The sequence below is a fragment of the Falco biarmicus genome, chromosome 11 (assembly GCF_023638135.1).
Source record: "Falco biarmicus isolate bFalBia1 chromosome 11, bFalBia1.pri, whole genome shotgun sequence".
Classification (NCBI taxonomy): Eukaryota; Metazoa; Chordata; class Aves; order Falconiformes; family Falconidae; genus Falco; species Falco biarmicus.
In genome coordinates this window covers 23,559,915-23,574,147 of record NC_079298.1, presented here as the reverse complement: position 1 = coordinate 23,574,147, position 14,233 = coordinate 23,559,915, and the positions used below count along the sequence as shown (strand labels likewise).

The 14,233-nt window shown below is 39.5% G+C and overlaps 1 protein-coding gene across 1 annotated transcript in view; it reads left to right on the top strand.

The window, feature by feature from the left end:
* The window catches only part of PLPPR5 (phospholipid phosphatase related 5), a 232,761-nt gene that overhangs the window by 126,718 nt on the left and 91,810 nt on the right, over positions 1 to 14,233 (top strand). The gene's annotated exons all lie outside the window — the stretch shown is intronic.

Below are 14,233 nucleotides of genomic sequence, written 5' to 3'. Positions count from 1 at the left end.
TCTTGCATTGCGGTGTTTAGCTTTAATGTTCAAGGAGCAGAGTGTGACTCAAAGAGTCATTGTTTATTTTCTGTCCCTCCTTTTGGGGAGGAAAATGGGAAATAATGTGCTGTTCTTGTTCAGATGGTTGCTAGTAATTTGGCTGCTGTAGCCAGGGTCCTATGGCAATGAAGGTGAAGATTCTCATCAGCCCCTTTTGTTGACTAGCTGTTCTCCTTTCATTTACTCGTAGAGGACGTGCCACTCTGTGCTCTGCACTGAGCAGGCAGGGAAAGAAGTTTCATAAGAGGGTAAAAGCAAAATCATACTCTGTGGAAGGCAAATCAGTAGTCTGACTCCAAATTATTGAAAAAGACGTTCCAGAGCTGCAACAGGTTGCAAGTGTTGCCACACCAACACATAGTCTTCACCTAACCCTGTTAAGAAAGATTTCCAGGGTTTCTGCTCACTCAGGGGAATGGGGAACTCATTAGTACCCCTGTAAAAGGGAGGTTGGGGGGCTCCGGGCAGCAGAGGTGGCCACGAGTATTTCTGGGAGTGAAGCAATTACTTTTTTGCCAGTGACAGACCTTGACCAGAACTCCTGCCCTTTATCTAATCAAATTGAGGAGGAAAAGGATCATCAGTGGCTGGGTCCCAGGGTGTGGTAGGTCTGCCTTGCATTAGTCTAAAGGTGATACTGATGGGCAAGTCGGGACATGGCTGGGCTGCATTTCCCAACCTTCTCTCTGGACTTTCATTTGTTCTCTGTTGAGACTCAACTATAGCAAGCACTTTCTCAGGAGTAGGTAACCAAGGTACAGTGAAGGTGTCACTTCATCATTTTACCCTTGCTGTGCTGCCAGTGATGTGCTCCTAGCTTCCAGCTTACCCTGCCTGAGACTCAGAGGGTAGCACCTGGCAGACTCTGTGTCGAGGCTCTGTATCTCTCTTCATCTTGCAGTGTCCAGAGAGGGTTGCAGTCATTTGGCCCTTATGTCCTGAACTAACATAATGGAGTAAGAATATTTCTTCTCTTCTTCTCAAGGTTCTCTTAAGGTTCCTGTGTGTCCTCTTTCAAGCACGTGAATATTGATGGAAAAAGAGAAAAATCCCCTCCTGAGTGTAATGATATGGCTTTTGGACTAAAGGATTCATATATATATATTAACACCTGGTAACACATAAGTCCCCCCCCCAGTGCTGTTGTATTCACCTCTTTTGACAGTTAGTTATTAGAAATTATGGGATTGTTTTACATTTACATAAAATCTCATTGGATTGCTCTAGAAGTATAAGCAGCCTTCAAATGGGTATAGCATACATTTATAGCCCTATTAAATATCCCTAATGTTGATATACCAGTGTGAAACGGATTTTGTGTAAAGGTGTGTATTGGGTTTGCATGGCAAGGTTTTTTTTTTGGGGGGGGGGGGGGGGGGCTACAGGGGTGGCTTCTATGAGAAGCTGCTAGAAGCTTCCCCTGTGTCCCATAGAGTCAATGCCAGACGGCTCTAAGATGGACCCGCTGCTGGCCAAAGCCGAGCCCATCAATGAGGGTGGTAGTGCCTCTGTGATAAGATATTTGAGGGGGGACACCTGGCAACTTCAGCCAGATAGAGGAGCGCGAATATGTGAGAGAAGCAACTCTGCAGACACCAAGGTCAGTGAAGCAGGAGGGTGAGGAGGTGCTCCAGGTGCTGGAGCAGAGATTCCCCTGCAGCCCGTGGTGAAGAACATGGTGAGGCCCGCTGTGCCCCTGCAGCCTGTGGAGGTTAACAGTAGAGCAGGTATCCACCTTCAGCTTGTGTAGGACCCCACACTGAAGCAGACAGATGCCCAAAGGAGGCTGTGACCTTGTGGGAAGCCCACACTGGAGCAGGGTCCTGACAGTACCAGTAGACCTATGGAAAGAGGAGACCAAGCTGGAGCAGGTTTTCTGGCAGGGCTTGCGGCCTTGTAGGGGACTCATGCAGGGGCAGTCTGTTTCTGAAGGATTGAACCCTTTGGAAGGGACCCATGCTGGAGCAGTTTGTGAAGAACTGTAGCCTGTGAGAAAGACTCACATTGGAGAATTTCATGGAGGACTTTCTTCCATGTGTGGGACCCCATACTGGAGCAGTGTGAGCAGGGGCAGAGTGTGAGTCCTACTCCTCTGAGGAGGAAAGAGAGGCAGCAATGTGTGATGAACTGACTGCAATCCACAATCTCTGTCCCTCTGTGCCCTTGGGGGAGGAAGTAGAGTGTTTGGGAGTAAAGTTAAGCCTAGGAAGGAGAGAGTGGTGGTGGGAAGTTAGTTGAAAATTTGGTTTTATTTCTCATTGTCCTACTCTATTTGATTGGTAACAAATTAAACTGATTTCCCCAAGTTGAGTGGTCTATTTTGCCCATGACAGTAATTGGTGGAGTGAACTCCCTGTCCTTATCTTGACCCGGGAGCCTTTTCTTATATTTTCTCTCCCCTGTCCAGCTGAGGAAGGGAGTGATGGAGCAACTTTGGTGGACACCTGGCATCCAGCCAAGGTCAACTCGCCACAATGATTATCATCTATATGATCTCACGAAGGAAAATGCATTGGTGGTAAAAAATTCGGAAAACACCTCCTGTCCATTTCAATCAAGATAGTCTTACAGGGAAGTGTGGTGATGCCTCACTTAAAAATGCCTATTATCTATGTGCAGGATGGTCATGTGTACAAGACCTGCACTAATGCTGGCAGCTTTTTTTGCCTGCCTTGAAGCAATCTCTGTAACAGGGAAGTGTCATAGGAATGTGTCAGCATAAAGCATAGAACTGTTTGTTTATGCTTTACTTCAGCAAAAACAATGGAGTTCATGGAAAAATTTAAAGAACTTGGGGGACTAAAAAATAAAGTTCATAGATCTGGAGTATAGGCCTCTTCTGACTCATCTGGAATAAGATTTAAGAAATGAGATGCATTCTGCCTTCAACAAAAAGAAAACATAGCCATCCAGTGGGTGGTCCTGATGATTCCAAGCTGATTTTTAAGAGCTCAGTTTGACACAAAACCTTGCCCCTGCTAAAGAAGTATTGTCAGTGGAGCTTCTTTAGTTTAGCAAAAAAAGCCCCTTTTTTTTGCACTTGTCAGGCAGACAGTAGCTGGCACAGTTATTAGAAACATAATTTGAAATTATTTTCCAGCATAGTCTAGTGTGTTGGCAAAGTTGCACTGTATAAAACGTGACTGCAGGTCATCATCTCCTTATCCAGGTGCTCTCTCTCCTTTGTAGCAAAATCTGCCTTTATTCCCAGGTTTTGGTAAGTGCTGAACAGAGTCAATGGCTGTGGTTTCACTGCTTCCATGGGAACAGAAAGCACACTGCGTAAGCAGGGACCTGTGCTATATGACTGAATAAACCCTCTTGCCAAAGCAGGATGAGATAATTTGGGAAAGAATTAGAAATGGTTGAGAGCTGCTGGGTCTGTGGCTGTGCAGATCCACTGGTCAGACAATGGCTCTGGAGGGCTGTAGCAAGCAGAAGTTTGGCCAGAGGATGCAGCAGCTGCTGCAGTAGCAGTTACCATTGCTTAGTAGCCTAAGAAAACCTGGTTTCCCCTGGTGTCCACACAATTTCCCTGCACAAAGGTAATTTCTGGGACTGTGTGCATGGATCAGTTAACTCTTTCCTATTATATAGATGGATTTTTTTGTTTTGTTTTGCCCACTGATCCTGGAACAGATGATGTGAACTCAGCATATTAAAACAGAAATCCTCTTCTGGAGAAAGAGTGGCATATGGGATCTGGGCTATGCTGTGTGGAACTGACAGATGATTTTTGTTCTGCTTTGCTTGCCATATCAGCTTTCAGAAGTGCAGCAGTGTGTGTGTGTATGTATATATATTATTCTTTTTCCCCCCAGTCCCTCAGGAAAGTGTCTGGTTGGGGGAATTTGTTGTTGTATTGAATTCACATGTTATTCCATAAGAAAATCTGCCCTGAGCAAGTAAGAGGGCATAGCTTGTTTTACAATCATGTATTTAAAAGATTATTGTTGTCATAAGACAGATACATTTTTACAAATATTTCATGAACAGGCTTTCTAATCTTTGGTGCAACTACTTAATACAGTCTGTTACCTGGAGAAAAGAAAATGGTGGCTCCCAGGACAAAGTTCATGTCAGACAAAAGGACATCTTTTCTAGCATCCTAAAAAGGTACCTTACATATAAATCTGTCTAGTGTAATGAAAGGGAGAAATGATAGTATACAGCAAAATTGGATAGTTGAATGATATCAAAGGCATCCCCTTAGTTATTAAGATTTGCATTAGCTTTTCTCAAGTACAAGTTTATTTTTTCCTTACTTTTTCACATTAGGGCAAATTTTTCTTCTGACCCATCTGTAGCTCCCATGTGAGCTGCACATAGCACTCTTGGATAGATGGCATGTGACAGCACTGGGAGGAGATTCATAGTGGAACAAGTTCAAAACATACAATAGAGATCCACAGTGCAGATGGGAGAGTTAAATTCTGCTTTGAAGTTGTAATTGCATCAAGCAATTTTTTCTCCACTATGCCTAATAATCTCCTGTTGCTGTAAAACTGTGTCTTCTAATGTCTTTTCTGTAGCTACTAGATATAGGTCACAGCTTTAAAGTAGCAGATGACTCTGAATGATTCCTGGCTTTCCTGCTGCCTTTTACACTGCAGTGTTTGGTCTAGAAAATGTTTTGCATGAGTCATGCTAGGATCATTCTTCTGAATCTATGGCTTTACATACTACTTATAAACACATTTACATAGTATCTTGCAGATATACATGCCTGTGCCTTCTGGCGTTAGGCAAGTTTTGCGTTGCAAGCTATGTGGCTGTGGAAGCTTAAGGCTGGACTGTGGTTTGTATGGACTGCTTCTCCTTAAGTCAGATTTAACACCAGGCTGAGCGGTTATGTGGCTTTTTAGTGAAGCTGCCTTGTGGCTGGCTGATGTGGAATATGTGAAACTGCATTTATGTTTGCTATGTATTACGACAAATATGTTTTTATTTTGATGGTGTTAACTGCATATTCTTGGTTACCTGCATACATCTGGATATATGTATTTACATTTACATTTACATATACAGATATTAGTTACAGGCATGGAGGCATGAAAACATCAGAATGTGAAAACCCCAGACTGTTGCTGGGATATCAATGGCTCTTTAAAGTAACTTTGTGTAAATATCAGTAAGGCACAAATCAGGGTTTTTATGTGGTGACCTGTCACAGAGATTTTGCTTGAATCTGGGCAAGTTACTTATCACCAGCTAATTAAATATCAGCCATTTGGTGCATGAGCTGAGGCAGAGGTCGAGTGAGAAACTGCAGCCATGCAATTAAAGTAGCACCCATTTGTCTAAATGCAAATACAGAAGTCCCAGCAGGAATCCTGTTTGCCCTGCAATCTGTATGAAATACCATGTCAGAAAAGGGCTGATATACATGTCTGACATTTTGAGGAGTACTGCTACAATATTCTGTTGATATTAATCTATCCCTTTCTAACCACTGCACATATTTGCTTCTGAACTTAGTTTTGCCATTTCCAAGACTCTGTTGTCATGTTTTTCTGACCTAAATAACCTCCTTCTCATTTTTTTTTCTTAAATTAATATGCATGGACACAAAATTAATGAAAAATGTATGCTTCAGATTCTGTGAACAAGACTGTGTGCATGGCTTTGAGAAGGAAATTTGTCAATTGAATGGTAAAAACACAAGATGGTGGCTTATTCATAGGAGGTGGTAGGAAAAATGTCTACAATACTAAAATATGTATTTTTCAGTGTTCTTAGATGTTCCAAATTCACAAGAGATAAAAATATTTTATTTTTGCAATATTGAACAATATTGAAGCCCAACATTAATTTGGAAGTATATAATCATAGTGCTTTTTTGTTGTCAAGGACACAAATTAGGTGGCCTCAGGACTGGAGAAAACTACTGTTCCTCACCATTAAATACTCATTTTCACCGTTAGTTTTTTAAACTGAGGCATAAGAACCTGCCCTGTGTGTACATATGCACATAAAAATGTTTTTATGTACTTATGAGGTCTTAAGGCTTAGATTCAATGTGGCAATTGAATGAAATCATGTCAGCTAAATATTACTGCAGTTCCACCATAGTGCTCAATATATATCGTCATTAACTATTTATACTGTATAGCACCACAGAACTCTGGTTCCATCTGTCATTATAACATTATATCACTGAACTAACAGAAAAGGGAAAACAATGGAATGCATATTTTATTATTTGTATAAAATTTTCCTTGAACATATTCTACATCATCAGGCAGCAAAAAATCTCATTATCAATAAATGTTATGCAGAAATAGCATGGCACAAGAATCAGTCTATCATTTTATTAAACTAAAAGTGAAAAAAACCCAATCTATGAATAAGTTGAGTAGAAAGAACTTGTAAAAACTAGTTGAATATTCACAGAGAGAATGCTCTTTGTAAAATTAATACTTGGGCAAAAATAAAAGAGGCTATACAATCACCTTGTATCTTGATTCTGTAATGTGAGACTGAAGCGCTGTCAGGTGGCTTTCAGCCCCTCTGTGATCATGCTTAGAAAGCTGTTCAAGTCAACCATTGCTAAATTCAATGTGGAAAATTTTGTTAACAGGGGGAGTGTAGATTCAAACAGACAACCTTAGCAAGGGAACAGTAACTGAGTAATTATTCCTTCATATAGGTAAAGATATAACTGTGCAGTCATTAATAAAAATAACTGAGGGTTTAGCACTTGATGTTAAAAAATTATGTCTAGCAATAGTGCCTGCATAGCAGAGGTATGCCAAATAGGCATGCTTCTTAGACATGCTCTGATGCTCTGGTTAGTTTCTAGCACAGAACATAAAATGACAGTGGCAGAAGTGGCTATTTAGCTCTCCAAATAATTAAAAGCTATAGTGCTTGGTCTTCCTCCAGTGACATGAAAAGTTACAAACTGCAATCTTTCTCTTGTCATATGATGGAATCTACTGTACACATATTTTATCATCTGTCTGCACATGTTCAGTAGCTGCAGTGATTCCCAGGGGTGTGGATTTGCCACACACATGAAGATCAGTAATACTTCCCGTGCATGTTAGGTGTAATCTTCTGGACCATAGTTGTGCACACAGTTAATTGGATGCACTTTGGTTTCTATACATTCCCAATGAATAAGTGCCTATGCAGCCAGTTAAATATTATCTTTATTGTATATCAAATGACTTGTTTCTATGTGACAAGTTCATTGTTTGTAGAAACTTCTGGAATTCTGCCTGACAGAAGTATACTGCTGAAGTTCAGAGTGCAAATCCTGAACAGAGGTGTTACACCCTGGTACTTGTTGAAAATACTGTAAACCCATATTTTCTGCCACTTTAATTTTTTCTAATAAGCTGCTCCTGCATTTGAAACTGAAAGGGATGCTTTTCAAGAAGTAGTTACAATTGCCTGTATTATCATTAATTGCTGATATTTTGGTTTCTGGAATAACTGAAGGTTTTTTCTCCTTTTATTTATTACTCTATTATTTCAAATATTTCAGGAAAAAGCAGCTAGTGAGGCCTTACATAAAAAGGGAGCTGCATATAGCCAGCAAAATACCACTGGGCAGTTAAGAATGAGTTTCAATAATATTAGAATAAAAATTTAGTACTTTGCTTATGTAGAGGACACAAAGTGGAGTGGCTGATAGGCATTCAAAATTATGCAATATTCAGTTGCAATAATTCTGAACCAGTTCTTCTCAACAACATCTATGTTGACATTGTTATATGGCAATAATATGACATTGTTAACAGTCACCAGGTTCTAGAGGAAGTAATTTAGCTTCATGAATTTGGTTTTGAGATTTCCTTAAAGTGAATCAAAATGTCCTTTATGCTTCTGCAGAGAAGCACATGAGCTCATAACACTCATAGTTTGTTTATTCTTACCTAAAATTTGCCTTCAGTGGAAATACCGTGTAGTTTACAATGGCACAGGGTTGAAATTCTCTGCAATATACTGATTACTTTTGTATATAAAGTCAAATGGAGGTGAAAGACTTTAGTGACAAGTACACTGGGCTTGCTTTCAATCTGGGTAAGCAGAGAACTCTGGTATTTCATGTTTGGTATTGGGGTGGTTATGATTATTCATCTAAAATACTGATTTAGCTTATCACAGTAAATGAGCACCTCATAATTTAAGATGTTTATCCTAAAGGTATTCCTATTTTGTAACTGAGGAAATTAAAAATGAAAGACTAAGACCTTAACAAGACCTTAGCTTTGCTGTAATACCTCTTTGATTAGACATACCTGGCACAGTTAGACTAGCAAGAGCTCAATATGGATTCAGTGATATTGACAAATATATCTTCCTTATGGCTTTTCACTTGGAAAATAGAAATACATTATCCTAGTTATAAGACTTTTAAGACTTACTTTGTTGCAGTATAAAATACAGCTATCTTGAAGGCTCCTGAAATAAAAAAGTCACACTTTTCTCAGCATAGTTACACAATCGAATTTGGTAAGCTGTGCTATGGTAGTTTGCCTAAAGGGAAGCTGAGAGCTGAATTAGTATCTTCTGAGTCTTGCCAGTGCCTTAAACCACTGGACCAAACTTCCATTTCTTCCTTTGCCAAAAACTAAGGGCAAAGAATAATAAAACACAGACCAAATGAGTTAGCTTAATAACTGAAGGAAAATTATCATAAGTAATGGCAACAGTAATAATGAGAAGATATCCATCATGTAAGGGAGTGTTTTGTCTTGGTGCAATTCTTCATTTCCCCTGACTGGAATATCTTAAACATATTCAAGCCATTATGACTTTTCACTGAGTTTTAAGGATTGTAACTATTAGGTGTAAACTGCAAAAAAAAATGGAGGTGCTTCTCTGTAACTTGAGTGATGTGGGCCATATTCTGCTTATAGGTGTGCCTGTACAATATGTGCTTGAGAGTTAAATGGGTGGTATTTTCTATGTTTGTACTCATTCAGTAACTTGTGTTTGTTTTTTTTAAAGAAAAAGTCAGTTACTTATAATTAATTCCTTAAAGTGGACTGCTTTAATAAATAGATGTTTCTACATGTGCTTGGGAGCATATGCATATTAGGATATATACTTTCCAAGTTGTCAACTCTGCATCTAAATTCAGTCTGTCTTCTGGTACATACCGACAAAAATCTGCAGATTTTTCAGATAGCATTTGGGAGTAGGCAGTTATTGCTGATGGTCCCAGATTCAGTCCCCAGATAACTGTCCTGCAACAGCTTGTTATGTTTGCAGAACGTGTGGAGAATGTAAGATGATTTTGTCATAGGGCAAGCAGAAGTGGAGGCTGTGTATCTGCTTGAGCTGTGTGCAGCTCACTATGGTGTGGCACTAAGTTCTTGTTCTGTGTAGCTGCTCCAGTAAATGCCAATGGTAGGATAAAAAGAAATGGGAAAGAACAGGGAATTAGACATATCTGATGACTTAATGAATGCTTTTAGTTTTATGTTCTTCCATTTAGCACCTGGTTTTCGCTGGGTGGTTGTTCCTGAATTTTACAGTCTAGAAAGAAAATGGCTACATATAAAATCTAGGGAAATTAGGGCTCTAAGATAAACTGAAGTAGCTCAACTGTGCCTTAACTTTGTTGCCTGCCACAGTGTCCTGTCGAAGCATTCAGGAATGCCAAATACTTGAAGCGCTCTAGTAACCATAGCTTCTGCAGGCCTCTGCCTTGTGGACTGGCTGGTGGAGAGTTCTGCTGGCCTTATATCTCTGCAGTGTGTCTCTTTGCCTACTGGCACATCTCCAAAGGGAGACCTGACATCTTTATGGCTTCTGTGTAGTCAGAGAACTGTAAGAAAGCCCCAAATAAGGGACAAAAGCTTTACTCATGTAACTTGAGAGGAATTAGTCTTTATCTTTGATTTTGTAGGTGTATATACTGAGTATAATATGGGCATTGATTACATGAGGTCAGCATCATTTCATGGAGTTGTAAACTTAGCCTAAGTGGAAGGGTTGAGGACAGAATGTTATGATCTATTCTTTCTGGAATGAAAATAAACAATTTAATTTGTATGGAAAGCCAATACTATACAATTGGAGACAGAGTTACAGATACATACTGACAGAAGATTTACTATTTATGTATTTGCATGGAAAACCCCACGGGTCAAAAAACCCACCCGTATTTGAGCTGTAAGAGAATAAAATTTGCCCAGTGCGTAATAAAATGCATTATAAGGCATCTACTGGCTCACTTGCCTCCTTGCAGTGTGGTGCATGCATAGTTTCACATAATTATGTGCAAGCATGTAATACAAACCCCCATTCATTTATTTTTTGTGCAGTTTAAATGCTGCATGTTGGCTTCTGCCTGTAGCCTGACTAGATACATGGATTTGCTCGCAGGACTTCTATTTTTTTTTTAATTGAAACAAGGATCTATGAGTACAAAGATGAAAACAGGATTCCTGCTCTGAACTTAGAAATCTAGATAGTGTTTCCCAGGCAAACACAAGTCCCTCAATCGTTTTAAATAATTCAACTTTGATAACTTTAATAATTCTGCAAAAAAATTGATTTGTAAGTCAATAATTCAGTAATATGAAATGTGATGTTTTCCGTATTTTTCCAAGATCCCAATCCATGTGTATTATAACCCTTTTTTGATGTTTTGTACATAAATTCTTCAATGACTTAGTCATTGTATTGGGTCTGGCTGAGCCCCAAAGCAGTGCTCATAGTTCTGTGCCTGTATTGGTGCCTAGAAAGGCAGTGATAACACACCAGTGTTTTGGCTACTGCTGAGCAGGGCTTGCACAGCATCGAAGCTGTGTCTCCGACCTTCCCTGCCCTACACCACCAGTAGTCTGGTGGTGGGCCAGATCTCGGCAGGGGACATAGCCAGGACAGCTGACCCAAAGTGACCAAAGGGATATTCCATATCATATGACATCTGCTTAGCTATAAAAGCTAAGAGAAAGGAGGAAGAGAGGGGGGCATTCGTTATTTATGATGTTTGTCTTCCAGAGCAATTGCTACGTGTACTGAAGCCCTGCTTTCTGGGAAGCAGCCAAACATTGCCTGGTGATGGGAAGTAGAGAATAAAATCTATTGTTTTCCTTTGCTTCTGCACATGCAACTTTTGCTATTGCTTCATTAAACTGTCTTTAACTTGACCCACAAGCTTTTTTTTTTTTCCCATCTTATTTTCTTCCCCCCCTCCGGTCCTGCTGAGAAGGGGAGCAATAGAGCGGCTTGGAGGGCACCTGGCATCCAGCCAAGGTCAACCCACCACAGTCATTCAGATCAAATTGAAACTTATACTTTGTTTGTTTCATAGCTGCCCCAGCATTTCTGAATAAATCAATTTTTCCAAGTTCTCTGTGGTCTAATGATTACAGAAAAGCTTAATGCTAAATTAAATCACATAGAATTACTGTTTCTTCACCTGGTAGAATAGCTCAAGATGTCTCTACAAACTCAAAATCTGAGAAAAAAGCTTTTGTGACTTGGACATATGAAAGTGGCTCAGCAGAGGCTCTCCAGTCAGCCTTGGTATAATTGTACCCACACAGGAATAGGTAAGAAAGCAGGAAGCCTTATTTCTATTCCTTACCAAACTCTATATCTAGAATGGAAATTAAATTGAACATAGACGTACACAATCAAGTGACAAACGAGCAATGTCTGTGTACAGGAATGTTCTGCAGTGTGGCACTAAAACCAACAAGATGAAAAGTGCTGAAAGTCCTTCAGGACATCAGGAAACAGATGTGTAACAGAGATGTTGCTTTTCTGAATGCTTTCAGTTACAAAAATTTTGTCCTGCAGTATTTTCTAAAAGAAATTCAATTCCTCCAAGTAAATGATGTCCCTTTAAAACTGTAAGAATTCTTTATTTCCAGGAAATTTATCCATTACTTCATTTCATGTCAGTAAAATGGAGGCAACAATTTTGATGGATACTTGTATCAGCATACATGTGGCATTAGCAGTGTAAGTAGAACAGATACTTAGGAAAGTTCACCTGAATTGAGTTGAGAAGCGAGATGCTATGTAGCCTAGCAAATTTCAGCTGCCATTCCCAGGGAGTTCCAGCTTTATGAATTAGGTGGTGAGATATACAAAAGGGGAGAAGCTCCTTTTGAACAATATGGAAGAAAATGGCTTCCATGGACAGACAGACCTTTCAACTGGGTAAATCAGCTGTCAGTTAACTGTGGAGCAAGGAGCTGTGCATTGCCTGAGGCAACAGATCATTGTAGGTTGAGGCAGTCTTTGTGATTTGCTTTATTAAAAACTGCTGTTGAGCTACAAAAGTTATTTCACCCAAACACCTGTAAATCCATGAAAAGCAAGGCATTCATTCTTTGAAATATTACTTTAAAAAGCCCACAGCATTTTACTTACTAGGATCTCAAATTAATATGCAGCTTAATTAGATACCAGTAATTGTTTAAAATCTCTTTTTCTGCTGTGGACAAATGGATGTTACCCTGCCCAGTTTTTAGCAGTACCTCAGAATTGCCCTGAAATAGAATTATTTATATCTTTAATCTAACTCAAATTAAAAACCAAACTGTTGGATTTTGAAAGAAGCAAAAGCCTTACAAATATTTTCTTAATTCCAAATTAATCAGAATATTCAATAGCGTAGTTTTCTTCATCTTTCCCAAGAGTCCATTTATGTTGATTGAGGGATTCATTTGTTTGGGATTTAAAGCGCTTTGATAACAGAACATCGATATAAACGCTTATTCAGTAGAACGTCATTTTCATGTGTTTTTCATTACTGTTATTTGCCTTCCTGCCCTGGCAGAATGCTTTCCAGATACAAATTCTGATGATAAATAGGGAACCATGACCAATGACAAATTACATGTCTAAAAAGAAGGAAAATATATGAAGGAGGTGATCTTTTTGTTACTGCTTAATACTTAATTTTACTGTTCTTTGAATGGGCTCATCTATCTCTCTAATGGCAATAATTTATTTCTGCTATTTTTTATGGATTTAATATACCTGTTTTTTACCATTGTGATGTAAAATTCTACACTTATATGATAATAATTAAATAAGAGTGTAGGAATGTTTTCTTTCATTCACATTGGAATGAAGTTCAGATAGTATGACCTGCACTGAGAATATCCTAATGGTTAAAAATTTCACTATAGTAGAAGAAGTAGGGCAAGTAATCAGCAAAACTTTCTTGTTTATGTGCATGCCACTTGATGAATATGCAGATGAACCATATCGCCATCTTGGATACCAGATAGAAATTGTTTATGACTCTTAGATATGATCAGCAAGTTTATTTATGGTGCAAAAGCAAAATTAAAAGCAATGACTGCACCTATCATCTTAATTAAAGAGGTTAAAATGCTACATATTTAATCACTGTGATGTCAAGATTATGACCGTGGTTAAGAGGATAGAAAGTATGAACACCTTCTGAGGAGCTGAAGGGTATCCATTAATCTGTTAATGGATTGGTGACTGAACCAGTGAATTTTGATACGTTCTGGGATATAGATGTAAGCTTTGGAGATTTAAGGAAGGATGTGGTGCTCCAGAAGCAGGTATCACTGCCCATAATATGGTCTATGCATTTCTGTATGTTCTTGCTACATGTTTTTGTATGTTCTCCTTTTATTTTATGCTATCCAGATGCTTGTACATCTCTTGTTCATGTGTCTTCCATTTAATTTCCTCATTTTCTTTGCCATTTCACTGTCCCAGTTCTATCACTCCATTTTCTACACACCTTTTCTTTCTTTTTTTCTTATTTTCATGTCTTGTTCACTCCCTCCTACATAGTTTCCTACTTTTCTTGCCTCCTCTCCCATCCTCCCTTCCTTATCCTTTTCTCTCATCCAGCTCTTTCGGTCTTCCATTTTAGCCTTCTCACCCTCTTTTGTTTATCTTTGCCATGTCTGTTTCCAAGCTCCCTGCCCCTTTCCCCACAGTGCTCTACTTCCTTGCTTTACTCCGTGAAGCTGTCTCCTGCGTATTGCCAGGCAACCTGCCTTGATTAGGGCAATAGTTAATTGAGACAGTAAGCAGAAACCAGGTGACCGAGCCCTTAAAGGAAGAGCAATATGATACCCTTCTCTTTGTGTCTGTGCCCCGTGCTTACCACACCCCTCTAAATATTACCGGTAGCAAGGTCATCGCTGCCAGCGTGACACTCCCGGTTTTGCAGGCGGCAGTGAACTGAGGAGCTGTCCAAGGTATGGCCGGTGGTCCCAACTGC